Raw genomic sequence first — 10894 nt, forward strand, 5'->3', positions numbered from 1 at the left:
AATGGAGTTTATTCTCTATTATCCCAGTGAGTCTTACATGCCATTACATGTGTTTTATCAGAGAGACACAAAAGGGCTATACAGAACAGGAGGTGACAGGAAGACAGAGGTGGCCCCCAGAAGCTTGAAGAGGTGAGGAACAGATCCTCTCCTACAGTCCCTGGACAAAATGTGGCCCTGTCAACACCTTGAACTTGGCTATTCTGACCAGGGATTTGGACTTCTGGTCTCCAGAACAGTGAGAGAATAAACTTCCTTTGTTTTAAGGTGCTGACTTCATGCTGATTTGCTATGGCCATCACAGGGAACTAGTGCACTTACTAATAATTTAGGGCAAAGCAACCAGAAGCGAAGGAAGCCAGAACAATGTGCAAGGAGAGAGGCAGCAGACAGCACACGGCTCTGAAGCGTTCTCGCCCTTACAGGAGCGGCCTTGCCTCTCCTTCGCTTCGTCAGTGTGCTGCGTGTTATCACCGCCGCTGCTCTGGCTCGAATAATTCACCTCAAAATCTTCACTTTGGGGTTTAGTATCCTTCTGACCCCCCAGCCCCCCATGTTTTCTGGAGCATCTGGTTAAGCACCTGCTTGCTCCCCATGAAAATAAATGATGGAAATCCAGGCACAAGTTTTACAGAGATTTCTCTAAGGGTGGATCAAAGGATTTCACAGGGTCAGCATTCCTGATGTTTCATAGCCCCAGCAGGGGCAGGACTAGACCTGGATAAAATCTATTTCTTCACCTGGGTTCAAATCCAAGTCCTGCTAATTACTTAATATGTGACCTCCAGCAACTTAATTAACCTCCAGACTTATGGTTTGCTATCCATAAATCCAAGATACTATCAACCCTGCCAGTTAGTGATGAGCATTATAGATGATGTAAGTAAAATGTCAGGCAAATATTTAACGCTTAGAAAATGGAAAGGTTTATTGTCATTCTTCACATGTTTCCCAGTCTTGCTATGCACTCACTCAAGACAAACCAAGGGGTGTGCTTGTCCATTTTGCTTAGGTGAAGGGGTATTATAGGTGAAGGCTTGGCCAGGAGATGTCTTATTAGTGGCCGGATTCTAAATGCATCCTTATGAATTCATAGGCTCAGCTCTATAGGGAGCATATGGGAAGTTCAAGCTTCATGAGGAAGTTCAAGCTTAATGAGTTGTCAGAATCATTTTGAAAACCCCTTGATTATTTTCTACTTCAAGTAACACCATGTAATAAACACATGACTGGCACTGTTTCGCAGCTTCTGCTGGTCAACTTCCTGCCCTTGAATCATTTTGAGCGGATTCTATGTGAAACTGAAGAATTTAACCTCGTTTCCACCTCCACCCTGGTTTGAGTAGGGGATAACAGAACAAAATAAAACAACAAATAGAAATGTCAATAAACAGGTTCCATGGACAAAGTCTTGTCCCTGTCTATTTTATTTTCTCACTTAACAACTTGAAGGCTGACTTCTTCTATCCTCTAATAGAGATATTACAACATAACAAATAGACCGTCGCAGATAAGATTAAAGGCCAGTTTATGCCCTTGTTGAAACTTCAGTGATATCTTCAAGATGAAACAGCTCCAGCGCTGTGCTCTCCCAAGGACTGAATCAAGCTCTCTCCCCACCCCCCAACTCCAACCCCCCACTCTTCACCCCTACCCCTTCTTTGAAGGCAGGGTTTTTATTTTTATTCTTTTATATATTTTATTGATTATTTTACAGAGAGGAAGGGATAGGAATAGAGAGTTAGAAACATCGATGAGAGAGAAACATGGATCAGCTGCCTCCTGCACACCCCCTACTGGGGATGTGCCTGCAACCAAGGTACATGCCCTTGATTGGAATTGAACCTGAGACCCTTCATTCCGCAGGCCTACGCTCTATTCACTGAGCCAAACCGGTTAGGGCGAAGGCAGGATTTTTACATGGCTAATGGCCAAAACCTCTGGTTCCTGAGGCAAGATTTCCAATACCCTCATGGCTACGACTTCTTGCAGTCTTACCCCGATTCTTACCAGCTCAGAGAAACATCTTTTGAAGGACAGTAAGTCTGAGCCTTCTGCTGCCTTTCTCTGAATTTATTTCCTTGCAATCTGGCTCATCCGCACAGTTCCTCTTAAACCCTGAATATGAGCCACAGACTGCATTTCTGATTAAACATCCTCCGGATGTTACACTCGCATCTGAGGTTGTTTGCTGACATCTTCTTCACCTGATGGCACACACACATTTTAAGCAAACATGTCCAAAACAGAACTCACACATACAAAGATAACGAACAATTCCAAGGGGAGTAAGGAAAAATGTTCCAGATAGAGGCAGGAAGGGACAACTAAAATTTTCAAAGAGGTGAATTTCTGCTGACTGGAGTGGTTGGCCTGAGCTTGATGTGAATGACCATTTTGAAGTAACATTTAAAGAACAGAGCTTGAGTAAACTGACAGAAGGTCATTTGATTCTTACCAAGAACAGAGTGGTTAGAGAGTTAAGATTCAGAGGTAGAGATGCAGACGTTTCAGAGGTCCAGGCACCCAGTGGTCTGCCTCCCACTGAGGGTTCTTGGCTTCATGCAGGAAAGAATTCAAAGAGGATGGCAGCAGAGAATTTAAAGTGAACGCGAGTTTTTTAGTGAGAGAGTGGGCCCCTCCAAAGACAGCAGCCCTTCCTGATGAGATTTACTTCTTTCATGGAAAGGAGTATTCCAGATTTTTCCAGAGAAAGGGGTGGAGATGTCACAGAAAAGCCCTTGGCCATTTAAAATTTTTTTTTTTAAATAGGCTTTTATTGCTTTTAGAGAGAGAGAAATAGAGAGATAGAAACATGTCCTACTGGGGATTGAGCCTGCAACCTGGGCATGTGCCCAGACCTGGAATCAACAGTGACTTCTTGATTCATGGTTTGATCATTGAACCACATAGGCTGGGCCTGGTGGACATTATTTGTCCTTACATGGTCTTACCATTTCAGACCATTGCATCACAGGAGTGTTTAGCACACTAATATATTAGAAAGAGTGCATAATGAGGCTAGCTGTTACTGGAAGGTGCAATTTGTTGCCATGTTGGATGAACTGATCTCTGCTAGTTTTGAGTAAAAATCCATTGTGGGTTGGTCTTATTATTTCCTTGATGGTGCCCTGATAGGCTCTTATCAGTTACAGCCCTTTGGCCACATACCCTACATCAGGGAGAATTGATGGTTGTTGGGAGAACAGAGAAGCTAATTTGGATGGGGAAAAAAAAAAAAAGGGAGGTCTAAGAGGGTTTATTTACACAGGAAGAAAGTCCCACATGATTTTAACATTCAAAATTCTCTATAATTTTTGCACATAATTCTTTGATATCATAAAAATTTGTAATATTCTCTTATTTATATCCCTTCTCTGCTTGCCTGCTAAATCTCAGTAAATTCTGTCTCACAATATTTCTCATGATAGTTTGTTAAATTATATATTTTTTTCTAATTTATGTCCAATCACTATAATTTTTTGATCTAGCATTCACCAGACATTGTATTTGTTTGCTTAATAACCTCAAGTTCAAAGAGTCTGACTTATTCCTGACCTCCTCGTTAGCACTAAATCTGATGGCATCTTCACCTCATCCCCTAGGGTAGTGATGGCGAATCTTTTGAGCTTGGTGTGTCAGCATTTTGAAAAACTCTAAATTAAATTAACTCTGGTACCGTGTCACATATAGACATTTTTTGATATTTGCAACCATAGTAAAACAAAGACTTATATTTTTGATATTTATTTTGTATATTTAAATGCCATTTAACAAAGAAAAATCAACCAAAAAAATGAGTTCGCGTGTCACCTCTGACACGCATGTCATAGGTTCGCCATCACTGCCCTAGGGCCTTCAGGTGGCAGCTCTGTAATCCCTATTTATTTTTATTTTTGTTAATCCTCCCCCGACCATATTTTTCCATTGATTTTTACATGGAGTGGAAGGGAGGAGGAGAGAAACATCAATGTGAGACTTATCAATTGGTTGCATCCTGCACACACCCCAACCAGGGCCAGGGACTGGGCCTGAAATCGAGGTGCATGCCCTTGACCAGAATGGACCCCAAGGCCCTTCAGTCTATGGACAGATGCTCTATCCACTGAGCCAAACCAGGGATGGCTGTAATCCATATTGAAAGGACTATGATAAGCCATCTCCATCTGACCCATCTATCCATTCTGCAAAAGTATGGAATTAGAAAAACATAAATGTGTTTTCAAATGCACTGAGCTTCTTTTTCTCAGAAAAGGACAAACACCAAATTGGTTCTCTTGCTCAGCATGCAGTCTCATTGGAGAAGTGAGGTCGGGTCTCTGGCTATCCAATCACTCAGCAAGCTCACCCCTTGACATGACCCTAATATTCAAGCTTCAGTTAGGTTCTCTGGCCCTTCAGGCTGAATACAGCTGTGTCCTCGAGACTTGATGGCTGTTCCTCGGTTGTTCCACGCATATGAAGACCGCTTAGCTTTTGCATCCAGCCAAGAAGCAGTATATACAAAATTAAGGTTCATAGTTGAGTGAGATAGACAGATGCTGCATGTTACAATATATCGTACTGTTCCAAAACTCAATTTGAACTAAATATAGACAACTATATTAATGTTTTCAAATGATTTCTGAGGGGCAAACAAAAGCAACAGGATCCTTATATAAATAAATCCCAAATTGAACATACAAAACCATATGGCTAAATCTATAGCCATAGATTTCATACTGATGGTGTTAAAAGTTGCATGGTTTTTTTTGTTTGTTTTTTGTTTGTGTGTGTGTGTGTGTGCGTGTGTGTGTGTGTGTGTGTGTGTTTATGCTAGTATGAATATGCCTTGTTCTTATATTAAGGAAATTAATGACTTTAGGAATTTTTTTTTCAAAGAGATGTTGCTTAGAGATAAGGAGACATTCTGAGGACTCTGAAAAGCAACCGTAATCTTTTTTAAAAATATATTTTATTGATTTTTTACAGAGAGGAAGGGAGAGGGATAAAGAGTTAGAAACATTGGTGAGAGAGAAACATCGATCAGCTGCCTCCTGCACACCCCCTACTGGGGATGTGCCCGCAGCCAAGGTACATGCCCTTGACCAGAATCAAACCTGGGACCCTTTAGTCCGCAGGCTGACGCTCTAGCCACTGAGCCAAATCAGTTCGGGAGACTTTAGGAATATTTTGATGAGGTTTTAAAATTCCACCATGTTAAAATATAAACAGAAAAATTATAGTGGCAAAGTTGATTTTAAGTGAACAATTATGTATCTATCAGAAGATACAAATTTTAAAAATATTTCAGAAATATTTTATCTTTATTCAATTCATGTTTCCAGAATGTTTTCCCTTCTGATAATGAGTGTTTCCAATATATATGTATATATTACAGTATTTTAGGCCATATTCTTATATAGGCATGAAGTTTCAAGTCTTATTATAAAAGAATGACGTTCTAAAAGTCTTATTTTCTGCTTTTGAAATATTTGATAGAGATTTAAATTTTCTCATTGAAAACCAAAGCTCTGTTGAAATAGCAAGAGCAGTATGCCAGGGCAAGGTGATGATAGTGAAGATTTTTTGGACTCACATTTTTTATGCTATTTAAGCATTTATTATTTAATTCTAACACTGAAAAAATTTACAGAAAATTTTATTCAGGAAGTTTAACCCTTATTTTATGAAAAAGTATGGGGTAATGATTCCAAAATTTCATATGTGGGCTAATTAAAAAGAATGTAAATGCACAATCACTACCATTTAAGATTATCTTATATTATAGAACAACCTAAAGATACTGTTTAAATTCAGGCAATAAATCTGTATAAACAAAAATCACATGGTTGATAAATAAGAAGTTTAGATTAAACATTAAATTTCGTGGCTTAATGCCTCATTTTTGCCAAATCACATTCATTGTCAAAGACTTTTATTCGATTGGGAAGTGAGGATGGCTATAAACTACAGTTATTATTGCCTACTGTAAATACATCCTAATTTACTATATTCCTGTTTTCATTAATAAGTATTGATGTGTCCCTTTCTATAAACCATATATGTTTTAAACGTATATTCTATTTGATTTCAAATATTTACTATTAGGCTTATCATATTTTTTCCATGCCCAAGGAGGAAAATATAAGTTATTCAATAAGATAAAGTCATTTTTAGGAAATTCAGTGGAATTTTTATTTTATTATATGCACGTAAGACATGCAGGAGCCCTTTCTTCATGAAGTGCTGGCAATGTAAAAAGTCATTTTTTGTTGTTTGCTTTGACTTTTGGTTTTTGAGCTTCCACCTAAATAAACTGATGTTCTATTTCAATTGATTCATTTGGCAAGAATAAGTCAGCCCCTCAATTAAACTATGGAAGAAAAGCAGTTTTGTAGCAATAGGATTGAAAGCGGTAAATATTTTCTATAGTATCAATATCTGAATGTTATTATCTGGATGAGCAGCCTAAGACTTTATTTCTTCCCTCACATGACAATTATCTTGCATTGATTTATATTTTATTTTAATTTATGGTTTCTTTTTCTAAAAAATACAGTTTGTTTTGTGCTCCCCTTTTGCTTCATCTTTCTATGGCAACCAGGAAGAAAACATGCCACAAGTATCCCTGCTGTTCCTGTTCCAAATGTCCTTTGTTCATGATGCGTGATTTCTAGCTTTACAGGCTGTGAAGGTAGATGGATGTGGATAATGCTTATTATGGCTCTTTGCTTCATTTTGCTTACCTAACTTGCAAATGTATTGTGAGGATTAATGCCTATTTAAAGTACCTTACTACATTGCACTTTCCATTAGAGAGCATGGCTCATACGCATTACAAAAATCACCCGGTGGAAATAAAATTATACATATGCTTACAATCCTCTGAACTTGCGGTAGGGTGTATTTTAATGAGACAAACATTTTCTATAGCTCTGCTACAGTATTCTCAGTGATCAAAAGAGGCTGTTGAAATGCCGTGAAAAGAAGAATTTACGAGAAAATGTAGGAAGCTTTCCACTTATTGGCATTAGTCAAGTAGCATTTAAAGGACACTAAGTTGTCGGCATTTAAATTGTATAGTCATTCAACCTTGTAAAAACAAATATTTTTTCAAACAAAAAACAAGCCCATATAACTAATTTCCCCAGATAATGCTACCTTTCCATTTTGAACAGAAATTTTAATAGATCATAAAACTACACTCATAATCAGATACTGTGCCTTTTGGTCTCAGAATTGCCACCTAGTGACTATTAAAAATAAACAAATCTCATATGTAAGGAAGTGAATCTCCTAGAAAAATACATATATATTTTATAATATGTACCTACATATACAGTATATTCATTGCCGCTTGCTATTCAGGTATCCAATAAAATGCATTTTATCAATCCATTACTTTCTACCCCAGGATTAATGTTGCTTTATTAATACCAATTTCTGAAATATGGTTATTTTTATGGAATGAAATACTGAAGTTCAATGCTTCCACAGTTTTCTACTTAGCTCCTGGCTGATATGACCATTCTCACAAATCCCATGGACAACCGGGAACAAGCAACTCACGCAAAATTGTGACAAAGCAGGGCCTCTCCAGTCACTTCTCGATTGCTCGCTGCATCCATTCTGATTTACCAGAGAGCCAGTCCTGGAACAAGTTGATTAATCTGTGATCAAGTTGTGACAATACCCCTTTCCCAAGAACTGTGGACTTGAACAAAAGACAAAAGGATGCTACATGTCAGTCTCTTTTCAGTCGCTTCAACTGTGAAATGTAGACCTTACTGGCCTCAACAGTCATGTTTTCTAACGTTTGGAGTAAGCCAGATGTAGTCATAAAGAAGGACATCCAAATATGCCATGAACATCAGCCATAAAACATTCCATTTTAGTGTCCTATTACATGTTCTTGTATTTACACACACACACACACACACACACACACACACACACACACACGTGTATGGGAACAGAATATTAAAGCATTAGTAATTTGAAAACCACTGATAAAGTATACAGAAAACCAAAATATTTTCAATTCACTTTTTAGTATAAGAAACAATCATATATAGATTAGAAAGAAAAAAAGTGTTAAATTAATTATGAAGATATAACTAGTGTTTCCTTAGATCAGTTCAAAAATACCAAAAGAAACCAGATAGCTGTCAAATATAGGGTGTCTGCATTACTTGAAAGTACCTGTGATCAAGAAGTAAAAAAAAAAAAGATGCTTTCATTAAAATTCCAAAGCCGCTATAATTTTTACTGTAACCTATTATTCTATTTTTTTTATCTCTCTTTCTCCATCTGCCTACCTATTATCTATCCATCATCTCTTCCAACACCATGCTAGAAGCCATTCAGAAAAATAGATAGGACCCACCCATAGGGATAAATACTCATTTTATAGCACTCTTTAAAGGCTTCTAGTGCTTTATACATATTACCTCATTAATTTTCATAATATCCTGTGAGGAGTGTAGGTGGAAATTATTTCGAATTTTATGGATGAATAAAGTAAGCTATTGTAAACTTACCAAAGGGACTTATATAAGAATAAAATACAGGAAGTCAAATGAGATATGCTTTATTCTAGAAGTACATTTTATGTGTTGCAGTCTATTTAGAAGTTCTTGAAAGGTAGATAAAATAAAATCCATCCTCTTAATATTCCTGGAATATGCTAATAAATGGGAAATCTCATTACATATAAACTATACTAACAACAGAGGAATATGCAAATTATCCGGGACTCCATCACAGTAACAACCGAACAGCAGGCTGTGTGGGGCAATAAGGCTGGCAGGTGGGTTAGTGAGGGGAGACCAAACGACTGAACAGCAGGCTGCGTGGGGCGACCAGGCTGGCAGAGGGGCAGTTGGGGGCAACCAGGCCAGAGAGGCAGCAGTTAGGGATGACCAGGCTGGTGGGGGTGGGGGGCAGTTGGGGGCAACAAGGCCAGCAGGGGGAGCAGTTAGGGGCAATCAGGCCAGCAGGCAGGTGAGCAGTTAGGAGCCAGAGGTCCCGGATTGTGAGGGGGATGTCCGACTGCCGGTTTAGGCCCGATCAACCGGCAATGGGACATCCCCCGAGGTGTACTGGATTGGAGAGGGTGCAGGCTGGGCTGAGAAGACCTCCCCCTACCCCTGTGCACAAATTTTGTGCACCAGGCCTCTAGTAAATGTTAATACAAAGAAATTGATAATGTAGGTTAAGCCCTTATGCTGTGCCAGAGGCTTCCTATGGTACATTATCTAATTTTACACTCACAACAACCCCACAGTTCTTATTCTCTTATAACAGTTCTGATTCTCCTAAAAATCTGCAGCTTAAAACAGTAGACATTTACTACTCACACATCTTCTGAGTTCAGCGGATGGTTCTACTTCAGGCTGTCTTAAGAGGCGGCAGTACAAGTTGACTGGGGCTGCAGTATCATCTGAAGGCTCTACAGAAGGAGAACCCATTTCTAACTGAACTCAGTTTATTGGTATGATTCAGTTCCTGGAAGGTTGTTGAACTGAGAGTCTTAGGTGCTTGTTTGCTGATGTGAGGGAGACTGGGACCCCAGAGTTTTCAGCTTGTCCTACTTGGGCTATATTTATATCCTGTGTGTTGGACTGGGTAAAGAAAGGGACTACTCAACTATTCATCACATACCTCTTCATCTTTGAATTGGAAAGGTTTAAAAATGCTTGCATCTCCCCCAGTGTAAGGTAGTGTATTCTTTGATTGGGAACTGAGGAGAGAGGGCGCCTCATCTTCTTGGTCACAACCACAGAGAGTGAAGCTTTCTTTACGCTGAGTTGTGAGTGAGGTGGTGGGGAGAGAGGAGATCTCAGCAAGAAATTCACAGACTCTAAATGTTCCCATCACTTGGAAAGCTTTCTTGAATAAATGTTCTTTATTTGCTCAATATCCTTAGGACAGTTTCTAGAGACTTTGAGTGAATGACACTTTATATTTTTCAGTAGTTATACTAGGTTTTTTGGGGGTTGAACCCATGGAGCTCTTCACATTCTCATCCAGAAGTAAAACCAAAACCATGGTTCTTAACTCTTGATAAGGAAGGAAAACTTCAATCATTGAAGATAATTTCTTTTATATGAAAGGAGATGCTTTAGCACAGCATTCTCTCAGGGGAAGCAACGAGAATGGGAGTAGAATTCGAGTGGCTAAATTTAAATGTTGGATATACTTTAAGAATACTACAAACTAAGGTCATGTCCTTGGTTTATCTTTACTTTATTTTATTTTATTTTATTTTATTTTATTTTATTTTATTTTATTTTATTTTATTTTATTTTATTGATGTTGTTTACAGATAAATTGTGTAACCTCTTGACCTTAAGTGACAATAGAGGACAGATTGGGCTAAGCAGAAACACTGGCTCCAAAGAGTGTTAGGGTGGGTTGGGCTGTTCAAATTTCAGCTTAACCTTAAACTATGTAGTTGTACTTGAGTTCTACAAGCACTACAGAACATAAGTGAGGTTCTAGGTTCAAAATTTTAGTAGCAAAAATTGATTGTCAGTGCAAAGTGAAAATAGTTATTCACAAATTATGAATTTATAGGACAGAAAAGAAGGGATTTAAGTAGCATCTGATGCCCCAGGCTAAACCCATTGTGATATGGCTGGAATATCATAAAAGCCACTGTCTGAGGAAAAAGAAGAAAGATTAGGAAGAGATGTTTTCCCCTTTTTAGCTATGCTAGTCCACCATTCAAATCATATTTGATTTGACATTCATCATTAACATGACCAAGAGCTTGTATATACCATGGGTTAAACAAAAGAGAGAGACAGAAGAAATGACAGAGAATAACAGATCCTTAAGATAGCCATACAATTAATAAAAATAAAATAATCAGCCGAAACCGGTGTGGCTCAGTGGATAGAGCGTCGGC

The sequence above is a fragment of the Myotis nattereri genome, assembly GCF_964212035.1.
Source record: "Myotis nattereri genome assembly, chromosome: 1".
In the NCBI taxonomy this organism is placed as follows: Eukaryota; Metazoa; Chordata; class Mammalia; order Chiroptera; family Vespertilionidae; genus Myotis; species Myotis nattereri.